The following is a 21,235-nucleotide window of genomic DNA, read 5'->3' as shown; positions in this document are numbered from 1 at the left end:
AATAGCTATGAGGTAAGGAGTTGATATACAGAAAGTGCTTGAAATAATGCTGGATTCCAGTAAGTTTGTTCAAGTATTGGTGTTACTGTTACTATTTCACGTGAAAGGACTTAGCATAAACCATGGAACATAGAAGTGCTGCTTTCCTCTTGCATTGTCATTAACATCTTGTTTCCCCATTTAATTATTGTCACCCAGTAGGAACAGCTATAGCATTTCTTTAAATGAGTTTCTGGGCTGGGGGAAATGTGGTAGGAAGAAGAGCTGTGAAATTTGTCTTAAAGCGATATTTGCATAGTGGTTTAAATATGATCAAGAAGTATTTATTTTCAAATTGGTAATAGCAAGCAAAAAAAAAAAAAAAGAAAGAAATATTTATTTTTCCCATAGAAAACTATCAGGAAAGGCTACAGCCGGGGCAAGCACCCCTCAACCCCGTGGGTCATGCAAATACTTCCAAGTAGCAGAAGGAACCATTGATATGAATTCTCAGTTAGTCAGCGTGGCCTTTTCATAACCTGTGGGGTAATGTGATCCACTGCTCAGCACAAGACAATAATGGGAACCTGAAATGCACAAATTGATTGGGGTTTGGTCCATTAAGTGATCTAGGTAAGTTCATTCTACCCAAGACATCTACCTAAGAAGTATATAAAACTCGCAGCGTCTTCATTTATTGTTAATGTCAAGTTTGAAAGTATTTTAGTCTATAGAAAAATTCTTGTCCCAATCTAAAACATTCTGATTTACCTATATATTAGCTGATTTAACTCTGAACAAGTTCCACTACCACCCACCCAGAAATACTAAAACACACAGCCACACACACACTTCCACTGCCATTCTCCATAAAGTGTAAACATCTTTGGGAAATCTTACTAGGCAATTATTTGCTTGTTCCCTTATTCAACAAAATTTTACAACAAATCATAAAATCATAGTAGGCACAAGGGAGGAAAAACCATAAAGTCCGGTCTTACAGTCTAGTGGGGGAAAAGGCAAGTAAACAACAAATGTTAAGGACAACATGAGATCAGTGAAGTTAGGTTAAAAAAAACTTTGAAATCTTGAATTTGAATTGGTATAAAACAATGATGTGTTTAATTATACACACACACATTTTCTCCACTGCAAAGGCCTACAGCCAACCCAGCTTCAATGAACACCCCTAGTACTCAGAGTTTGCTCTCCCAATACCATTTTCTACAGAAAAGAACAAAGATCCTTTAAGAAATTTTTAATTCCACATCTAGGGCAGCAAACATTCAGGATTATCCTGGCACAAGCAAGAAAGTTATAAAAGGTTCTCAGGAACCCACTTGAATAAGCCCTCCTTTGCCAAAGCTAGATCAAATGAGCATCAATAAATACTATATGTGTGATGCATTGAAAGACATTTAAATATGTTAGAATCCAGGCAACTTTGATAATACTTAAATAAAAATTGGTCATCTCTGGAGCATGCTAGGGTATCAACTCATTATTTTAAAAAGTGATAAATAAAAGGAAAAAAATAAATAATTCTGCCTTTCAAATGAGCTATACTTCAGAGTAACCAAATACGTGACCAGAGGAAATTTCTCTTTTTACGTGTGTTAAGATAATAAATTAAGAAGAAATAATCATTTGAGGTTAAGTGGAGAGTTGGAGACAAAACAATAGTTGCCATAAGTGGGTATTGTTAAAACTGGGAGGCGGGCACACGAGCATTACACGTTATCCTATTCAGTCCTTTTGTGTATGCTGAAATTTTCATAATACAAAGTTAAAGAGGAACAACCTGTTCTGATTACTGTGGCTTTAGGTAAGTCTTCAAGTAATGTAGTGTAAGTACTACAAATGCATTCTTCTTTTTCAGGATTGTATTGGCTATTCTCGCTTCATTCCATATATTCTTTAGAATCAACTAAGCTACTTCTACAGGACAGGGCTTTTTCATTGCATTGAATTTATAGATCATTTTGGGGAGAACTGGCATTTTGACATTATTGAGTCTTCCAATCCATGAGCATCTCTCCATTTGTTTGGTCTTCTGTGAGTTCTCTCAGCAACATTTTATTATTTTTGGTGCAGAGGACTTGCACATCTTTTCTCATATTTTTTCATAAGTATTTTGTCTTATTTTCACTACTTTAAATTGTATTTTTAAATTTTACTTTTAATTGTTTGCTACAAATATGTAAAACTACAACTGATATTTGTGTATTTACCTTGTATCCTGCACCTTTGACTTATCAACTTGGCACTTATCATTGCTGGTAGTTGCTTTGTAGATTTCTTAGGATTTTATGAGTAGACTATCATACATACACACTTTCACATAGTGAGCAAATACAAACTGTTTTGCGTTTTCCTTTCTAATTTTTATTTCTTTAATTTCTTTGTCTCACCTTATTGCAAGTACAATATTGAACAGAAGTGGTGGGAGCAGACATCCTTGCCTTTCTCCAGTCTTAGGGGGAAAACGTAGTCCTTCAGTATTAAGAACAGTGTCAGTTACAGGTTTTACACATTCTGTCAGCAGATTGGAGGAATTCTCTTCCATATCTAGATTCTTAGGGGTTTTTGTGGGGAGAGAAGGGCATTGTCTTTGTCAGGTTTTCGTATCAGGGTTATGCTAGCCTCATAAAATGAATTGGAAAGTGTTCCCTCTATTTTCTGAAAATATTACACTATTTTCTGTAATATGGGTTTTATTTCTTTAATAAATATTTGATAAAATTCACCATGGAAATCATCTGACACTAGAGTTTTCTTTGTGGAAAAGATTTTTATTATAAATTTAATTAATTAACTTATTATGTATTTATTTAATAAATGTAGTTCTATCCTGATTTTCCATTTCCTATCATTTCTGGTATATTATATTTTTTTTAGGAATTTGTCTATTTCATCTAAATTGTTGATTTTATTGAAATAATGTTATTCATAATATTCTCTCACTATCCTTTTAATATCTGGAACATATATAGTGGTGTCGCTTCTTTCAATCATGATATATATTTCTCTCTTTCTTTTTTGAACAATTTTACTAGGTGTCTATTAATCTATTAATTTTATTAATATTTTCAAAGAAATCACATTTGGCTCTGTTCATTTCTCTATTGTTCACCTGTTTTGTATTTCACCAATTTCTGCTTTTATCTTTGTTATTTCCTTCCCTCTATTTTCTTTGTATTAACATTCTCTTCTTTATCTAGCTTCTTAAGATGGAAGCTTAGATCATTTATTTTAAGCCTTTTTTATATTTTCTAATATGAAACTATACATTTCACTCTAAGCATTGTATCACATATGTTTTGAGATGTTGAATTATAATTATTATTGAGTTCAAAATATTTTCTAACTTCCCTTACAATTTCTTCTATAACCCATTGCTTACCTAGAAAATTCTGCTTAATGTTCAAATATTTGGAGCATTTCTACATATGTTATTGCTATCAATTTTTAACTTAATTCCAGAGGACACTATCTATAAGAATTCACTCTTTCAAAATATGTTGAAACATTTTTTTAGCACATTATATGGTCTATCTCTGTGAACATTCATGTTCATTTGAAAAGAATGTGTATTCAGTAGTTGTCAAATCTAGCATTCCATAAATGTCTGTTAGGTCAAGTTAGTTGCTAGTGTTGGTCAAATTTATATTCTCAATAATTTTTTCGTCTACTTTTTCTGTCAATTACTGAGGAAGGGTTATTAAAATCTCCCACTATTATTGTGAGTTTGTCTATTTCTCCCTTTTGTTGTATCAATTTTTGCTTCCTATATTGAGGATTTATTATTTGATGCCTGCACATTTATGATTACCTCTTCCTGGTAAATTACTCCCTTTCTCATTATGAAATGTCCCTCCTTATCTCTGGCAATCCCCATGCCTTAAAAATTTACTTGACTCATACTGACATAGCCACACCAGCTTTCTGGTACTTACTCTTCACACAGTATATTTTGTATACATTTACTTTCAACATCTCATGCTTTTTATACTATGGGATCTCTTTAAGTATAGTTAAATCTGACTGATTTTGTCCAGTCAGAAAGTTTCTACATTTTCCTAGGATTATTTAGTCCATTTCCACTAATATAGTCATGAAATGGTTGAATTTAAATGTACCATTTGCTATTTGTTTTCTTTTTGTCTCATCTGATTTTTTTTCCTCTTTTCTTCTTCCTTCCTTTTGTGGTTTCAATCCAATAATTTTTTAGTGTTCCGTTCCATTTCTTTCTTAGATTTTTCTATGTATCTCTGTTTATTACCTTTACTAGTGCTAGTCTAGGATCAAAATATACACACCTTAACTTATCACAATATACTTAGTATTGTATCACTTTACACAAATAAAATATAGAAAACTTTTAACATTATAATTAATTTAATACCCATCTATCCATTCTTCACCATTAGTGTTTTTGTTGCATATATCTTCCAAATATGTTCTAACTTCACATTAAGGGTTATTATTTTTGCATTAAATAGTCCATAGCCTTTTAAAACTTTAAGAGAAGAAAAAAAATTTAGTCTTTTTTACTTACCCATGCATTTACCATATCCAGTTCCATTCATTTCTTCCTGTAGATCTCTTTTCCCTTTAGTGTCATTTCTGAAGAACTTTCTTTAGCATATTTATAGTGCCAGTCTGCTGAAAAAGAATTTTCTTAGATTTTTTTGATCTGAAATGCCTTTATTTTGCTTTCATTATTAAAGAAAGTTTTCTAAGATATAGAACTCCAGATTGAGCATTTTATTTTCTTTTGGCACTTTAAAGTATTTTTCAGTTGTCTTCTGACAATTGGTTTCTGATGAAAGATCACTCATCATTTGTGCATTAGATTTCCCTGTATGTAATACTCCCTTTTTCTGCCTGCTTTAAAGATAGCTTTAAAATTTTTTTTTTTTTTTTTTTTTTTTTAGCATTTCAATTATGATGTATGTAGTTTTTCTTTGTATATATTTTTGCTTGGAGTTTATTGACCTTTTTATTCCTGTAGTTTGATTATTTTCACCAAATTGTGAAATTCTCAGCCACTATTCTTTTAAATATTTTTGCCCTATTTCTTTCTCCTTCTCTTACAGACTTCCAATTATAAGTAACTTAGACCACTTGATGTTGTCTCACAAGTCACTGAGGCTTTGTTTATTTCAATCTGCTTTTGCTCTGTACTTCATATTTGATAATTACAAATGATGTCTCTTCAGTTTTCCTGACCATTCTTTCTGTAATGTCCGATTTACTGCTGTCTATCCATACATAAATTTTTTTCAGATATGATCCTTTTGAAATTTAGAATTTACATGTGATTATGTGTTATAATCTTCTTTTTCTGCTCTGATCCCATCTATTCACTCATTTTGTCATCTTTTCCTTTAAATCCTTGAATATACTTAGAACAGTTGCTTTAAATTCAGTTTGCTAATTCCAACATCTGGATCATTTTAATCTCTGCTCTTATTGACTAGTTTTTGTTATTTGATCATTGGTCATATTTTCCTACTTCTTTGCATGTCCAGCAATTTTTTGTGTTTTAGAGAGTATGCATCAGATAATCTGCTGAATTTTCTCTTTGTTCAGTAAGGCAATTAAAATACTGGCAGATCCTCTCGATCCTGTCAAACATTTGAAATTTAGTGAGGGCTGTTCTGTTTTAGTTTTGTCTTTAGTCCTAGGGTGTGGTTCTTTCTCTAGGGCACAGTCCTTAACACAGTGGCATGGCCTTTCTTATGTTGCAATTCAATGCCTGAGGTGATTAGCAAGGTCTTTTCACTTTCATTGGGCCAGAAATCCACCATCTTTAAACCCTGCATGACCTCTGATTTTTCACCTCTCAGCCCAGGAGCAGCCTATTTCTGCTAGACATCAGAAGCTTTGCCCTACCAATATATAACCCAGCACTACAAAAATGACATGAAGTGATTTCCTGAGCTGATTATGGGCCCTCCCTTTACATAGCTCTCTGCACTCCAATACCTCTCCCTTTAAAATCTGGTCAGTTCACCAGTCCTGAATTTTGATCTCTGCTTTTTTATCAGCTAGACTGTCACTGTGCTTGGACTCTACTTCCTGTCATTGGAAAAGACTCCCCACTCTGTCCCCACAGCAGGAATGTGAGGTGAACACTGATTTTGCCTTATGTGTTTCCCTTCTTTAAAGAATCACAGTTCTGTGCTGCCTGTTGTCACTTGATTGAAAATAGTTATTTCATATTTTTTTTTTTTTTTTTAAAGATTGGCACCTGGGCTAACGACTGTTGCCAATCTTCCTATTTTTTTTTTTTTTTTAAGGATTGGCACCTGGGCTAACGACTGTTGCCAATCTTTTTTTTTCTGCTTTATCTCCCCAAACCCCCCTGTACACAGTTGTATATCTTAGATGCATGTCCTTCTAGGTGTGGGATGTGGGACGCCGTCTCAACGTGGCCTGACGAGCGGTGCCATGTCCGCGCCCAGGATCCGAACCCTGGGCCACCGCAGCGGAGCGCGCGAACTTAACCACTAGGCCACAGAGCCGGCCCCTTCATATATTTTTTTCCAGGTCTATTGTTCTTTAGAAAGAGATGGTAAGTCTAACATCAGTTACTTCATCATGTTGTGAAACAAAAATTCCCATTTTATGGTTTTAAACAGAAAGGGTCGTCTAATCATATTTGTCCTTTATGTATTTTACTCTGTCACCCTTATATAGTGTAGACACGAAAGAGCAGGGAAACCTTCAGAAGAATGTTGCAGTAGTCCAGATGTCAAATGTTGAGGACTGTGGTAGTGGGAATGAAGAAGAGACAGATTTGAGAAACAATTGGAATATAAAATGAGTGAGAGATTGAGAAAACAGAAAGGATAAATATACAAGGTGAAACAGGCTGAGATCTTAAATATTATGGGCATAGATCTTCAATCAAAGTGTTTCCCAAGGAACTGTATTTTAAGTAACACAAAATACTTCTTTTCATTTAGATTTAGCATATGCAAACTTACCAATGAGTAGTTTGCATAATTCACTCCAGATCAGTTTGCATGTATCCACAAGCCACTTGTTCTGAGCTGGCATCTCACGATTCAGAATGTCACCATGACAATCTCAGACCCTAGGGTTCTGCTTTTCTTTCAAAAAGTTGATTGAGGTTTTTGTAAATATATAAAATAAATAATTATTGGACTAGTATCCTATTTCAGACTTATCTCAGGGAAATACTACTATGAAGCATCCGTGTAAAGATGAGAATAGAGATAATAGTAAGAGATAATATTCACTGAACACTTCCATGTGCTTGCAACTGTACAAAGTTATTCAAATTATTTCATTTTCCCTTAATAATGACTTGTGAAATGAGTACTATAATTATGTCCATTTTAAAGGGAGAAAAAACTGCGGCATAGTAAGTAACTGGCAGATCTGGAATTCAAAGTGTGGTTAGTCTGACTCCCAGTGTAACTCCACTGCTCCTCACTTAACCACTGTGCTAGAAAGCAGAGGTTTGGTCCCGAGAGAACATGGGTAGGAGCCAAAAACAAGTACCTTGAATCAAAAGTCAGGTTCATTTACTCCTTAAAATGATAAGCAGCATAAAATCTGAGCTGCGTATATGCACTGAGTCTCCACGGGCAGGTCTGAGATTAAAGGCATTGGATTTGGCACATAAACACTAGGGCAAGAAGGGCTGACACTTTTGGCCACAAAGCCATTTTCTACCTTTTTCTTCCTTCTTAGCATAGTCCCAGTTTTGTATGGATATTATTCCCAGCAGTCAAGTGCTTGGGGAATAGCCTAAGACAGTCATGGTCATTTCAGCCTCCTTGCCAGTGAATCAGCCATGAGTTTGTAATGCAATTCAGTCCAAGGAGAAGTATAAAAAGAACATCTGCTTTGGGATGGAGACAGGAGGGTGTGGTACAAGGAAAGTCTTCCTCCTTCATAAAAGGTGACATATGAGGGAAGTGTCCCATTTACTCTACGTCTATTGAGGTGGCATGAGGATTTGATGCCTGGAAACATAGCAGCCATCCTGGGAGCACAAACAGATCAACCTACATACCAAGCCAACACGCCACAATTGGCAGAGCAGAAGGAATGGAAGAAACCCAGGTCCTTGATGACTTCTTTGAGCTACATAATTAATAAGCCACACTATAGTAAGTTTTCTTCATTATTTAAGCCACTGTTAGGTAAACATGTTATTTGATGCTGAAAGGATCCTAACTGATACTGCAAGTCCCTTTTTGGCTTATATTAGGGATTGACAAACTTTCTCTATAGATTGGTCACATAATAAATACTTTCTGCTTTGCAGGCCATATGGGTTCCGTCACAAATAGTCAACACTATTATTACAGCATGGAAGCTATCATAAATGTTATGTAAATGAATGTGTGGCTATATTCCAATTAAACTGTATTTACAGAAACAGGGGGCTACATTTGGCCCATGGACCATAGTTGGCCTACCTGATTTAGATGAATTCATGCAAACTTTGGTCTGTTGAAACACAATCTTTTTGGTCAGCCTTAGGCTGGATGGATCTGGGGTACACCTAACAAACTCTGTCACACTATTTTTATTCAGCCAACTGACCCATGAATGTTGTAGAGCATTCAGGGCCAGCAGTATCCCATGTACTCACTCTGATAAGAATGCTCATGCTTCTACTTATTACTTCCCATTTAACAAGCGTGAAGGTGTCTACATATTATTTGGTATAGTCATAGAACAATTGCCTTTCCTATATTTTTTCCAAGAGATTAAAGAATAACCTGACACAGACAAGACATGAAATAAATATTTGCTGCATGTATAAATAATAGATAGATAGGCAAATAGACAAATGGGTGAATGAACAAAAAAGTGAGCAGAGATTGAACTGATAAGTCTTAAGGTAAAGTTCTGTGATTAAGCAAAAGAAAGATACTTTAGGGGGAAGAAAAAGCAAAACATATTAATGAGATGGGCAGAATAATAATTTCCCAATATGTCTACGTCCTCATCCCCAGAACCTGTGAATTTGTTTCCTTACATGGTTAAAGGGACTTTACACAAGTGATTAAGAAGAGTAAGACTCTGGGTGTGGGAGAGTATTCTGCATTATTCAGGTGAGCCCAATCTAATCACATGGGTCCCTAAGGAGAGAATCTCCCCAGCTGTGGTCAGAGAAAGACATGATAATACCAGAAGGGTTAAAGAAGTGGGACATTGCTGGCTTTGAGGGTAAAGGAAGAGGGCCATGAGACAAGGAACGTGGGCAGCCTCTGAATCTGGAAAAGGCAGAGAAAGGGATTCTCCCCTACAGACTCCAGAAAGGAACACAGCTCTGCTAACACTGGTTTTCACCCAGTAAGACCTGTATGGGCCCTTGGACCCACAGAACCGTAAGAGAAAACTCTGTGTTGTTTTAAGTCACCGAGTTTGTGATAATTTGTTACAGCAGCAATAGAATCTAATACAACTAATTAACTGTCTAATATCACTAATCTTAAGCAGTTTCTTAGAGATCTACTATTTCCATTTTCATTATTCCTTTTGTATTGTCCTACAAATCTGTTCCCTACCTGTTGCAGGAGGTCCTTGAGAGGACATGCCCGCCAGTTGACCCACAAGCTAGACCTGGGCAATCAGAGGTTCCTCACCCCCTTCCCTGTCCTTGGAACGTACGCTCTGCCCAATGTGCCCACAGTGGGAGCCATTTTCAAGGACGCAGCCTTGAGAGAGCGATGCGTTGTTGAAACCTTCAGGACTGAATACGTGACTGAACCCAGTGAAGGCCTCTATACAAACTTTTAAGATTCTGACGGGCCAGTGAGGATATCTAATCATCTTGTAGCCACCAAGACAAGCCTCATATGAAGGTTCCTTTGCTTATTAAGCCTGCCACCTACCAATCTGGAGTGGCTTGCCTCTTTCCTCAGTCTCTCCTTGCCCTTCGTGCACAGGCACCAGTTTCAAATTTAGCCTGGGGAACTCCCAGGTTTGCGAATCAGCAACTAGCCTCTCTCTCACATGTATACTATAGTTCTACATTTAAACAGTATTGTGCTCTATTTTAATAACATCAGGACTAAATGTTTTTAAAAATACAAACAATATGACGGTTTAATTCATAGTGACCGAATAGACAGGCCAGGCCTGGTTCCCAATAGCCACTATAGTGACCAGGAGAAGGGCTCTCATCCTGACCCAGTGTAATTGGCCAGCATGGATCCCAGCAGCTCTGCCGGGGATCTAACAGGCTGGGTAGATCTGCTACTGCTGCAGGCACTATGTTGCTTCTTTCATGCTATAGTTCTCTCTCTTCAGCTGGCATAAGCACAGAGAGTGACAAAATGCAACACTCTTCACTCCCACCAAGGGCTCATTCTCCATAAAGACTTACAGACTTATCGAGGTCAGATTGACCAACTCAAAGGCAGTGGGCTCCCTACCCTCCACTCTCATGCCTCTCTGCTCTGGGCTGTCAGGCTGGACCAGGATGGGTACTTCTGCACATACTGAAGGCTTGGCCTTGGTAGTGTTCCTCGTCCTAGCCATCTGTGCCATGTCATTACTGCACATATCTTTTGAGCATTGTTCTGAGCCATTGCTCATGACTTGAAGTTGGCTTCAGTGAGTGCTGTGCGTGAAAGATAGGTCATTAGCCTCAGGAGAGGACCCTGCTGCTCCCAAGCAGTGGCATTCCCAAATAACCTGACTTCACATGCCGCTAGGCCAACTCTTCTGTTTCTCCAGCAAGTTGCCTGAAGCCTGAACAAACAGCAAATGCTTTTTTGTTATTTACAACACACATCAAGCCCATTTTTGTGATCTGTGGGAGGAACTTTCAGTACTTTCACTGAAGACTCCCTAAGATAACATTTAAATTGAGGTCTTTTCCCAAGACTTTGCCTAACAATAGATAAAATGTAAATACATAATGTTGCCAAATATTAATCAATAATACTCCAGCTTCTAGGGCGCCCTCAGGCTTCACTTGCCTGTTTCAGTGCCAATTTTCAGACTGCTCTCCATCATGCAAAACAGCAATCTGACACCATTCAAATATTTTACAAAGTCATGTTAGGGAAGAGAACAAGTTCCTGACCTACCCAGGAAAAGATGGTATTTGGCATTTGTTAGTTTTCTGAGCTAAGCTTTGGTTTCAGATTGGAGGTCACAGGGAGGCCTAGAGAATAAATTCTAGAATCTTATTAATTTAGTTATACTTTCATAATTAAATTGCCTCCATTAAATATATTACTTGGGACTATTGCTTTATCCATTCATGTAAAATATCCCATATTTTGCAAAATAATTTTATTCAAACCTTTCACATGCATCTTTAACATCATTTTATTGGTTGTCACCAGGGACACTGTTTGAGTCACCTGACCCAGCTCTCTAGTGTGCTCTTTCCATTTGCTCCTGCCTGAATCTTTGGGATATGGCTCCACTTCAATCCACATAAAATACCGACACTCCATATTTTACCCAAAGCACCCATTTACATAACATTGAAACCAATTTTTTTTCTATAGGTGTATATTCTTGATTTCTACAACTGTATTGCTGTGTTTATCTAATTTCAACACTTGCAATTTTAACGCTTCATGAAATTATTATGAAATCTGTGTTAAATTTCTTTGTTTCCTTTTGGAACAATTGATCAAGGTAGTTTCTGGCTAATGTTTGTCTTTCAGGAATAATCACTTGTGTCCAAAATAAAATTACTGAGAAAATACTACAAGAGATGAGTGACTTTGCAAGGACTTGATTATAAGGTCTCTCTCTCTCTCTCCCCGTGTGTGTGTGTGCACATGTGTATGTGTGGGTAGGTATGTATGTAAACAATCTCACCCTTGTCTACATATATACACATATAGAGACAGTAACATCATCAGTTTTTCAAAACTAAGTTACAGTTATTCAGTATATTTAGTTTTTCTTTGTCCCACTTATTGGTAGGGTAGAAATGGCAAGCCAGAATTTTTATTAGGGACTAAATATACAGCACATTCAGGTGAATAAAGAAAAAAATGCTGCATTCAGCTCTGGATTCAGCTTGTTAACAAGTGGAGAGGACTAATGAAAACCACAGATAATCCTCAAAACCTACGTCAGCCATTAGTTTCAATCTTGTTCCCTGCTCCTTCCTCCACCAGAACTGCCGACAAGGAGTAAAGTAGGACTGACTAGGACTGCTCGTCCCGCACATCCCTGGTAGCAGTGCTAATGAATAGCAGAAAGGCCAGAGGTAGCTCACCCGAAGGAGAGAAGAGGCAAGAGAATCAGGTAAGCCTCCAGCTGAATGATAAACCACTGATAATGCCAGCTTAATCTCCACTTCTGTCACCTACCCAGAGCCAGTAATCCTATCCTTCTACTCATAAATACTAAATAATTAGAAAGATTTGGCATAAATGATGGAATGCAGCTATTTTGTATTCAGTTATGATTATTTGCCTTAAAAGATTTAATTCAATATGAGTCTTTTAGCAAAACATATAGCAAGGTACATATCAATTGTTCATTTACATTACCAATTAATAGCACAGTGAAATGATCGGCTAACCAAAGACATTTTGTTCCTGCTGAAATCATCTGTTGGTTTAACTGAGCTGGCATAGATTTACTATCCCATGAAGCTTGCCTTATGATTATTAGGAGGATATGCCGCATCCAAGCTGTGTTTATTAAATATATACGGTGCCTACATCACCAAGATTTATAGCACACATCAACAGATAAAAATTAAAGACTGTAACATATCCATTCATATTATAGTGTTTCAACAAAATTCAGCATAATTATGAAATTTATTAAGCAACTGAGAAAATACAGATGTACTGATAAAGCTTGACTTTTCTTATTTCAGAATAAACCCATGTTCCACACAATTCCATTTATATCCATGTTAAAATAGTCTTAACCCCAAATTTGTTTCCTCTAACAGAGTATTCCAGGCTTCACAAACCCTCATATGCACCAAAATGTTTTCTTTCAATGACCAAAAGCTTGTTGAGAATATGGATAATGCCATCACTCGGGGAGCTCATGGTAAATCAAAAGTGAAACTGATTAGAAACAGGCAAAGTATAAAAGAAACCAACCAATTTAGTTTCATTACTCAGACTGAGTGAAATGCAAAACATAAACAATCTAAGGAGATGCATGTCCTTTGTATTTTAGCAATTCTTAAATTTTTAATGATTCTGGGTTTTGTGGTAGCTTGGGAGAAACGTTTTAATGTAAGATTCATCTTGACAAGAATGCCTGTGACAATGGTACTGCTTAGAATAGCCCAATTAAAATTTTCACATTTTGTAAGTTTGCATTACATAAAAAGTACACAAGGAAATATGGATCATTAGCACTTCTCTTTCCTGGCATCAAAATACTGAATGTTGCATGGCACCAAAATTGCCCTTTCAACCCCTGAAAAAGCCGAAAACGTCTGAATATCAACCCCGTTAATTAAGTCCACATGGGTAGACAGGCATCCTGGGAACTTCTTACTTCTTAAAAGGAAATATATCGATTATAACCCACATATGTTAGTTTTCATCATTTTTATCTTTACCTAACTATTTTTAACTACACAATTATTTGTTTTTATTGCCACCTCTCTCCAGACTGTACACTGCATAAGTTGAAGGACTATGTCTGTTTTTAATTTTTTTAACTATTACATACCCAAATGCCTAATTTCATGGTTAAAATATGGCAGAAAACTGAACTAGTTCTCACCCTGATTTATCCAAATAGTTGCATCAGTTCCTCACGTCCCTTGGCCATTAGAGGATCAGCTGATAGGCTGATTCTCAGCCATCTGATCTCAAACAATGTCATCATTTGCAAAATTCCACTTAGGCTCTAGCACCTCCTTCTCTCTACCATGTACCCTTGGATTCCTGGATTCTAGACAGAACCAAGAAATGTCCAGTCTGAGAGGGGCACCTGACATAGGGTAAGCCAGGTGAAAAAATGTGAGCCATTTTGCAAATAAGCCATGCACAAGAGTCAGCTTTCAAAGCTAGAGGTGGCTTCGGAGGTAGATGCTCTCCAAAGCAGTCCCTCCACGTCATTTTACCAGTGTCACAAATTCTCTACCCAAACCTCCCCATTACCACATTAAAAGTTACTTTGGGGTAAATCAATTTCACCACCTCATTGCACAAATGAGTAATTTAAGTCAGGAAGAAATCTGGAGGACTTTCTTCACAACAGGAAAGAACACTTGATATCCATGATCCATGAGTCTCAGACCACTGTGCAACTCACAGAGGACATTCCTGGAAAGTCTTAGCCATCGCTGTCACGCCTGCTTCCAGTTATCTTCCAACTCAAGGAGCTTACAAAACTTCGTGGAGCTGCCAAAGATCCATTGGTATCAAGTAAAAAAAGTATTTTGATAAGTTTGTAAGCAGAAAATTCCACTTAATAGGAGGTTTTGATAGTGAAGCATGTTGCATTCTAGACAGTTCCTAGCACACTGTAGGCACAGAGAAAACTTTTCAGCCATGATTTGTATTCCTTTGTATCCCCCAGAACTTACTTCAAGGCCAGACACAACACTGATTGGTGATAAAAAGGCTGGTAAGATAGAACAAAAGTTGAAATGGAATGTCTTTGGAAACTGCACCTAAATCTTTTCTCCATTTATGACTATATTAGCATATTTTTAACACAGCAAACCTATAGTAATTATGGTTTAAAAAATGCCTTGCATGTTCTATCAAAACTCACAAAGTTCAAGGCTTACCGACATGCTGTCTGAAAAAGAAAAATTGGATGACATAGATAAAAACCTTTTAAAACTTTATTTTGTTACCCTTTGAAACCCTCCCATATCCTCTGTAAAAATATTTAATGATACTAGAAGCCAGAGATTTTTGCTCTAACTGCTATTTTATAGGCTGCCTTCCTGTTAAATAGCATACTTTAAGGATGCTGTAACAATTGGATTTTGACTCCACTTACGGGGTCAGTCTCAGACTGAAAATTGGTTTCCCTCTGGGGAGGGAGACTCCAACACGCTCTTACTTTATACAGACTTCATTGTAATCTACTTCAAGGAGCCACATCGTCTGGCAAAAGTTGAAGGAAATGTCTGTGTCTGGCTTCATTATCGCCCTACCTCCGGTAGGAGTGTTAAAAAAGTAACTCCCAGAAATTAGGGCTGTGGTTATACTTGGGTCACAGCCCGCGGATAAAATGTCATCAGTGTTTGCTTCCCCCTTAGTTCTAACCTGGGAGGGTGTCATCTAAGAAGGTTCTGGGGGGAAAACAACATGTATGGAGGAAAAGTTGTCGTATAAAGTAGATCCTAGGCCCTGCAGGGAAATACTGAACTGAATATCAAATGACATGGTGTCGAGCACTGTAGATTAGCACTCTTTGAGGTCCCTAGATTTCAATCAGTTGGGATAAAGGGTGGCAAGTTAGCACTAGTCAGACCAAAACAGATTGTAAGATAAAGATGGTAGATTCGTGGGGAAAAGAAACAGAATGTGCAAAAATTCTTAGGAATAATTTTAATGGTAAAAGAAGAGAGGGGAAAAAAACACCCTGATATTAACCGGAATAACGATTTTAAATTTGAGGAGCACATACTTGCCAATTTGCCAAGACATGCAGAAAAATAGCAATGCATCTGTTAAATAAAACATTCACAATATTAAGATCTGCAGTTTCCCTGTTCTTCATTCGAAGGAATAACGTTAGTCTACTAGGGCTGCTATTGCGAAGTACTACAGTCTGCGTGGCTTAAACTACAGAAATTTATTTTCTCATGGTTCTGGAGGCTGGAAGTCCAAGACAAAGGTGTTGGTAGATTTGATTTCTCCTGAGGTTTGTAGAGGGGTACCTTCTCGCTGTGTGCTCACATGGTCTTTTCTCTGGGCTCACCCCTGGTTTCTCTTTCTCTTCTTATAAGGACACCAGTTATATTGAATTAGGGTCCCACCCTAAAGCTCTCATTTTAACTTAATCACATCTTTAAAGGCTTTATCTCCAAATAGAGTTACATTTTAAGGTTCTGGGAGTTGGGATTTCAACACATGAATTTTAGGAGGACAAGTTCAGCCCGTAACAGTAGTGTTTAGGACAGAGGATAAATTCTAGTTTTAAGCTAGGATCCTCTTCCATAGTTACCTAGGACACTAAATGAATCAGTTTTTAACACTCATTCAGCAAGTATTTGCTTATATTTGCTTAATATTTGTTAAGCACCTACTATTCAAAAGGTGTGCCAACAAGGTTCTACGCTGGATACAAAATGAGTAGCAAACAGTCCCTTGTCACTTAGATGTTTATAACCTACTGTAACTAGGAGACACCAATCCCAAACACATATAGTTCTGTCATCAGTGTAAGGAGGCTGAGTCACATTCACTGAAGGCTTTCTCCAGGTCATAAATGCTGCTCAAATATTAGGAAGAAACAAAGGCTTTCCCAATTAAATACTGTGTAGTTCATAAAGAAAAACCACTCGTTTTAGGAAATTTTGCCCTATTTCACCATTTTGCCTAGATTGGGACATTCACTCATTCATTTATGCATTATTTTTGTCCAACATTTATTTCATGACTACTATGTTCCAAGCACTGGACTTTTTCACGATGCTAATGTCATAAGTAACAATTGGATAAATTCCAAATACAGAGTAGTTTCACTGCTCTACAAGTCCTCTGAACTTTACTCCTTCATCCCGCCCTCCTCCCTGACCCCTGATTTTTTTACTGTCTACATAGTTTTGCCATTTTCCAGAATGTCATATAATTGGAATCATACAGTATGTAGCCTTTACAGAATACCCTCTTTCACTTAGTAATATGCATTTAAGTTTCCTCTATATCTTTTCATGGCTTAATAACTCATTTCTTTTTATCACTGAATAACATTCCATTGTCTAGCTGCACTACAGTGTCTTTATCCATTTGCCTACTAAAGAACATCTTGGTTGCTTCCAAGGTTTGTCAATTACGAATAAAGCTGTTATAAATATTTGCGTGCAGGTTTTTGGGTGGACACAGGTGTTCAACCTTTTTGGGTAAATATCAAGGAGCACAAGTGAGAGATCATATGGGAAGAGTATATTTTATTGTGTAAGAAATTGCCAAACTGTCTTCCAAAGTGTCTTACTATTTTGCATTCCCACCAGCAGTGAATGAGAGTCCCTGTTGTTCCACATCCTCACTAGCATTTGCTGTCATTATTGTTTTGGATTTTGGCCATTCTAAATAGGTATATAAAGGTATCTCATTGTTGCTTTAATTTGCAATTCTCTAATGACATACAATGTTGAACATCTTTTCATATGCTGATTTTCCATATGCATATCTTCTTTGGTGAGCTGTCTTTTCAGGTGTCATGCCCATTTTAAAATCAGGTTGTTCATTTTCTTATGGTTGAGTTTTAAGAGCTCCTTGTATATTTTAGATAATAATCTTTTATCAGCTATGATGTCTTTTTCAAACATTTTCTCCCAGTCTGCGGCTTGTCTTCTCACTCTCTTGATTGCATTTTTCACAAAAACAGAGGTTTTTAATTTTAATGAAGTCCAGCTTGTCAATTATTTCTTTCATGGATTCCGTCTTTGGTGTTCTATCTAAAAAGCCACACCATACCCAAGGTGATCTAGATTTTCTCCTATCCTATTTTCTAGGAATTTTATAGTTTTTCACTTTACTTTCAGGTCTATGAACCATCTTGAGTTAGTTTTTTGAAGGATGTAAGATCTGTATTTAAAATTATTTTTTTATTTTTGCCTATGGACATTCATTTGTTCCAGGACCATTCATTGAAAAGATTGTCTTTGCTCCATTGTACTGACTTTACTCTTGTCAAAGATCAACTGACTATATTTATGAGTCTATTCTACATGAGGCTTTCTAGTCTGGTCCATTGATCTATTTGTCTATTCTTTCACCAATAACCATACCGCAATGATTACTGTAGCTTTATAGCAAGACTTGGAGTTAAGTAGTGTCAGTTCTCTAACTTAGTTCATCTTCAATATTTTGTTGATTATTCTGGGTCTTTTGACTCTCCATAAACTTTAGAATCAGTTTGTCAATTTCTACAAAGTAACTTCCTGGGATTTTGATTTGGATTACAATTGAATCTATATATCAAGTTGGGAAGAACTGACATTTTGACAATATTGAGTCTTCCAATCCAGGAACATGGAATATCTCCATTTACTTAGTTCTTTGATTTCTTTCATCAGACTTTTATAGTTTCCCTCGTATAGATCTTGCACATATTTTGTTAGATTTATTTCCCTTTGGGGGTTGCTAATGTAAAGGGTATTGGGTTTTTAATTTCAAATTTCATTTGTTCATTGCAGCTATATAGAAACTCCATAGATTTCCTAGAGATTTCTCTCAGTTCCCTAGCCCTGTCCTCGGGCTTCATATGGCCTCTCATGCCTGTGCTTTGTGGAATGGAGGAGGAGAATCTCTTTCTGCTCTGACCTTTATCAACTACATGAAACTACGCTACCAAAAGGACACCATACAGCGAAAGTGTAAGGCTCCTTATAAGCCTTTGTCAGTTTCTGATAGATGAAGCTACTCTGTTTTAGCAGTGATTAGAAAGATTGACACAAGTGTGTTGCTATTACCTAATCATTCATCTCTAAAATACTGTCTGCTCTCAAAAAAATTAAATTAAATCAATACCAATGAGCTCTTAACACAAGATTTTATTGTGTGATTTGATAAGTCTTAGGAAGGACTTGCATATAAAATGATGGCATAACTAACTTATTTCTGTTGCTTATAATTGAAGCTCTCATTCACTGTGAAAATGTAAATATCTTCAGAAACAGAAGGCTATTAAAGCAGGGACAAGCCAGCTACAAACTGGTCACAGCAAATTTTTTAAAAAATTAAGATATTGGGGCCAGCCCCATGGCTGAGTGGTTAAGTTCGCGTGCTCCGCTTTGGCAGTCCAGCATTTCGCTGGTTCGAATCCTGGGCGTGGACATGGCATCGTTCATCAGGCCATGTTGAGGCGGCATCCCACATGCCACAACTAGAAGGACCCACAACTAAAATATACAACTATGTACCAGGGGGCTTTGGGAGAAAAAGGAAAAAATAGAATCTTTAAAAATTAAGATATCTTTAGAGTCATCAGAAAGACTTTGCTTACAAAAAGATAGAGTAGAGATCATTTCCTCTATTTCTCCTATTACCTACAGCTAAAAACACATAGACAACATATATAAAAGAAATACAAGAAGGGGTCAGCCTGGTGGCTTAGTGGTTAGGTTCATGAACTCTACTTCAGTGGCCTGGGGTTTGTGGGTTCAGATCCTGGGCACAGACCTGGCACTGCTCATGGGGCCGTGCTGTGGCAGCATCCCACATAAAATAAAGGAAGGTTGGTACAGATGTTAGCTCAGTGACAATCTTCCTTAAGCAAAAAGACGAAGACTGGCAACAGGTATTGGCTCAGGGCCAGTCTTCTTCACCCCAAAAAAGAAATACAAGAAGATTGATAGAGGGAGAAGACAGACTGGCTATGGATGTAAGACCCAAGGAACAACATGTTGGTTAGTTTCCTGAGTCTTCCTTTGGCCTCTGTATCTCAGCCTAGGAGCTAAAGAAGCTGGAAAGCTGCAAGTGTCAACAGGCCCCAACAAACAAACAAATCTCCAACAAAATCCTGCTTTCTTCAGCAAGAGGACCAGGAATGGGACAGCCTAGCAAGACAGAAAACTTTGACAAATGTTTTATGGCAGCCAAACACCACAGAAAAAACTGTGGCCTCAGTCCTAACCACACTGGCAAATGCTGAGTGGGGAGCCTAGACTTCTACCCTTGCCAGGCTGCCACCATCTGCCAGGATGGTATCAGAGAAGGTCAAGTAGAGAGTCAGGCTTTCATCTCCACTGAGCAGTGATGAGGCCCTCCCAACGGATGCCATGTGGAGACCCGAAACTTACACAAACACTGCCTTCTGACAGTAAAGAAGTACCTATCTCCCTCCCTGCTGAGTAGAGTCAGACAAAGCTTAATGAAGAATAAAGACTTTCACCACCAACCAGTTGTAACAAGGCCATTTCCCTATGGTATCAGTGGAGGACTATTGGGGAACTGGAAATCCCATTCCTACCCAGCAATAATGAGGGGCCCCTCTCCCATTTGAGTGTCAACAGAGGCTGAGGGGGAACATGGACTTCTATTCCCTTCTGCCAGTAGCAATTACAAAAACACTTGAAACAAATAAGGAAAATAGAAAGTCTCAGCAAAGAATATAACATATAAAGAAGAACCAAATGAAGATTCTAAAACAAAAAATATAAAAATTCAAATTTAAAAAACTCAGTGGATAGTCTCAACAGAAGAATGGGGGAGACAGAGGAAAGAATTGGTGAATGTGAAAATACAACAAGAGATATTACCCAATCTGAATAACACAGAGAAAACAGACTGAAGAAAATGAACTGAGCCTCAGCAACCTGTGGGACTGTCACAAAATATCTACATTCCTTTCACTGGAGTATGAGAAAGAGAGGATAAAGAGGGCAGGCTGAAAAAGTACTCAAAGAAATAATGGCTGAAAATTTCCCAAATTTTGCAAAAGACATAAACCCACAGGTTCACAAAGCTGAGCAAACTTCAAACAAGATGTAACCAAAGAATTACATGCTTAGACACTTCATAGTCAAACTTCTGAAAAGTAAAGACAAAAAACAAAATAGTCTTGAGAGCAGCAAAAGAGAAACTACACTACCCACAGGGAAGGACAATTTAAACGACAGCAGATTTCTCATCTGAAACTATGGAAGCCATAAGGACGTGGTACAACATTTACGAAAGAAAAAAGTCCCAATCCGTAATACTATATCTGAAGAAATAATCTTTCAGGAGTAAAGGGGAATAAAGACATTCTCAGACAAAAAGAAAACTCAGAGAATCTGTCACCAGCAAATACCCTAAAAGATTGGCTAAAGAAAGTTCTCTAAACAGAAAAGAAATGATAAAGGAAGGAATTCTGAAATATCAAAAAAAGAAGAAAGAACAATGGAAAGAGTAAGTATATAGGTAAATACAATACATTTTCATTCTCTTGAAGGAAATTCTAAATTATGCTTGATGGTTGAAGCAAATTATAACATATCTGATATGGTTCTAAATGCATGTAGAGAAAATACTTAAGGCAATTATATTGTCAATATAGGAAGACAAGTAGACATACAAGGAAGTAAGTTTCTCTGTGTTACTCAAATGGTAACATGTTGACACAATAGATTGTATATACA

The 21,235-nt window shown here is 37.1% G+C and overlaps 1 long non-coding RNA gene across 1 annotated transcript in view; it reads right to left on the bottom strand.

Moving 5' to 3' along the window:
• Positions 1-21,235, bottom strand: part of LOC139084184 (uncharacterized) — a 175,106-nt gene that overhangs the window by 37,568 nt on the left and 116,303 nt on the right. The window contains exon 3 of the long non-coding RNA XR_011541565.1: positions 4,538-4,641. This is a non-coding gene — a long non-coding RNA (uncharacterized lncRNA). The remainder of the gene's footprint in view (positions 1-4,537; positions 4,642-21,235) is intronic.

The sequence above is a fragment of the Equus przewalskii genome, chromosome 1 (assembly GCF_037783145.1).
Source record: "Equus przewalskii isolate Varuska chromosome 1, EquPr2, whole genome shotgun sequence".
NCBI lineage: Eukaryota > Metazoa > Chordata > Mammalia > Perissodactyla > Equidae > Equus > Equus przewalskii.
This window is presented reverse-complemented; position numbering and strand designations above follow the sequence as displayed.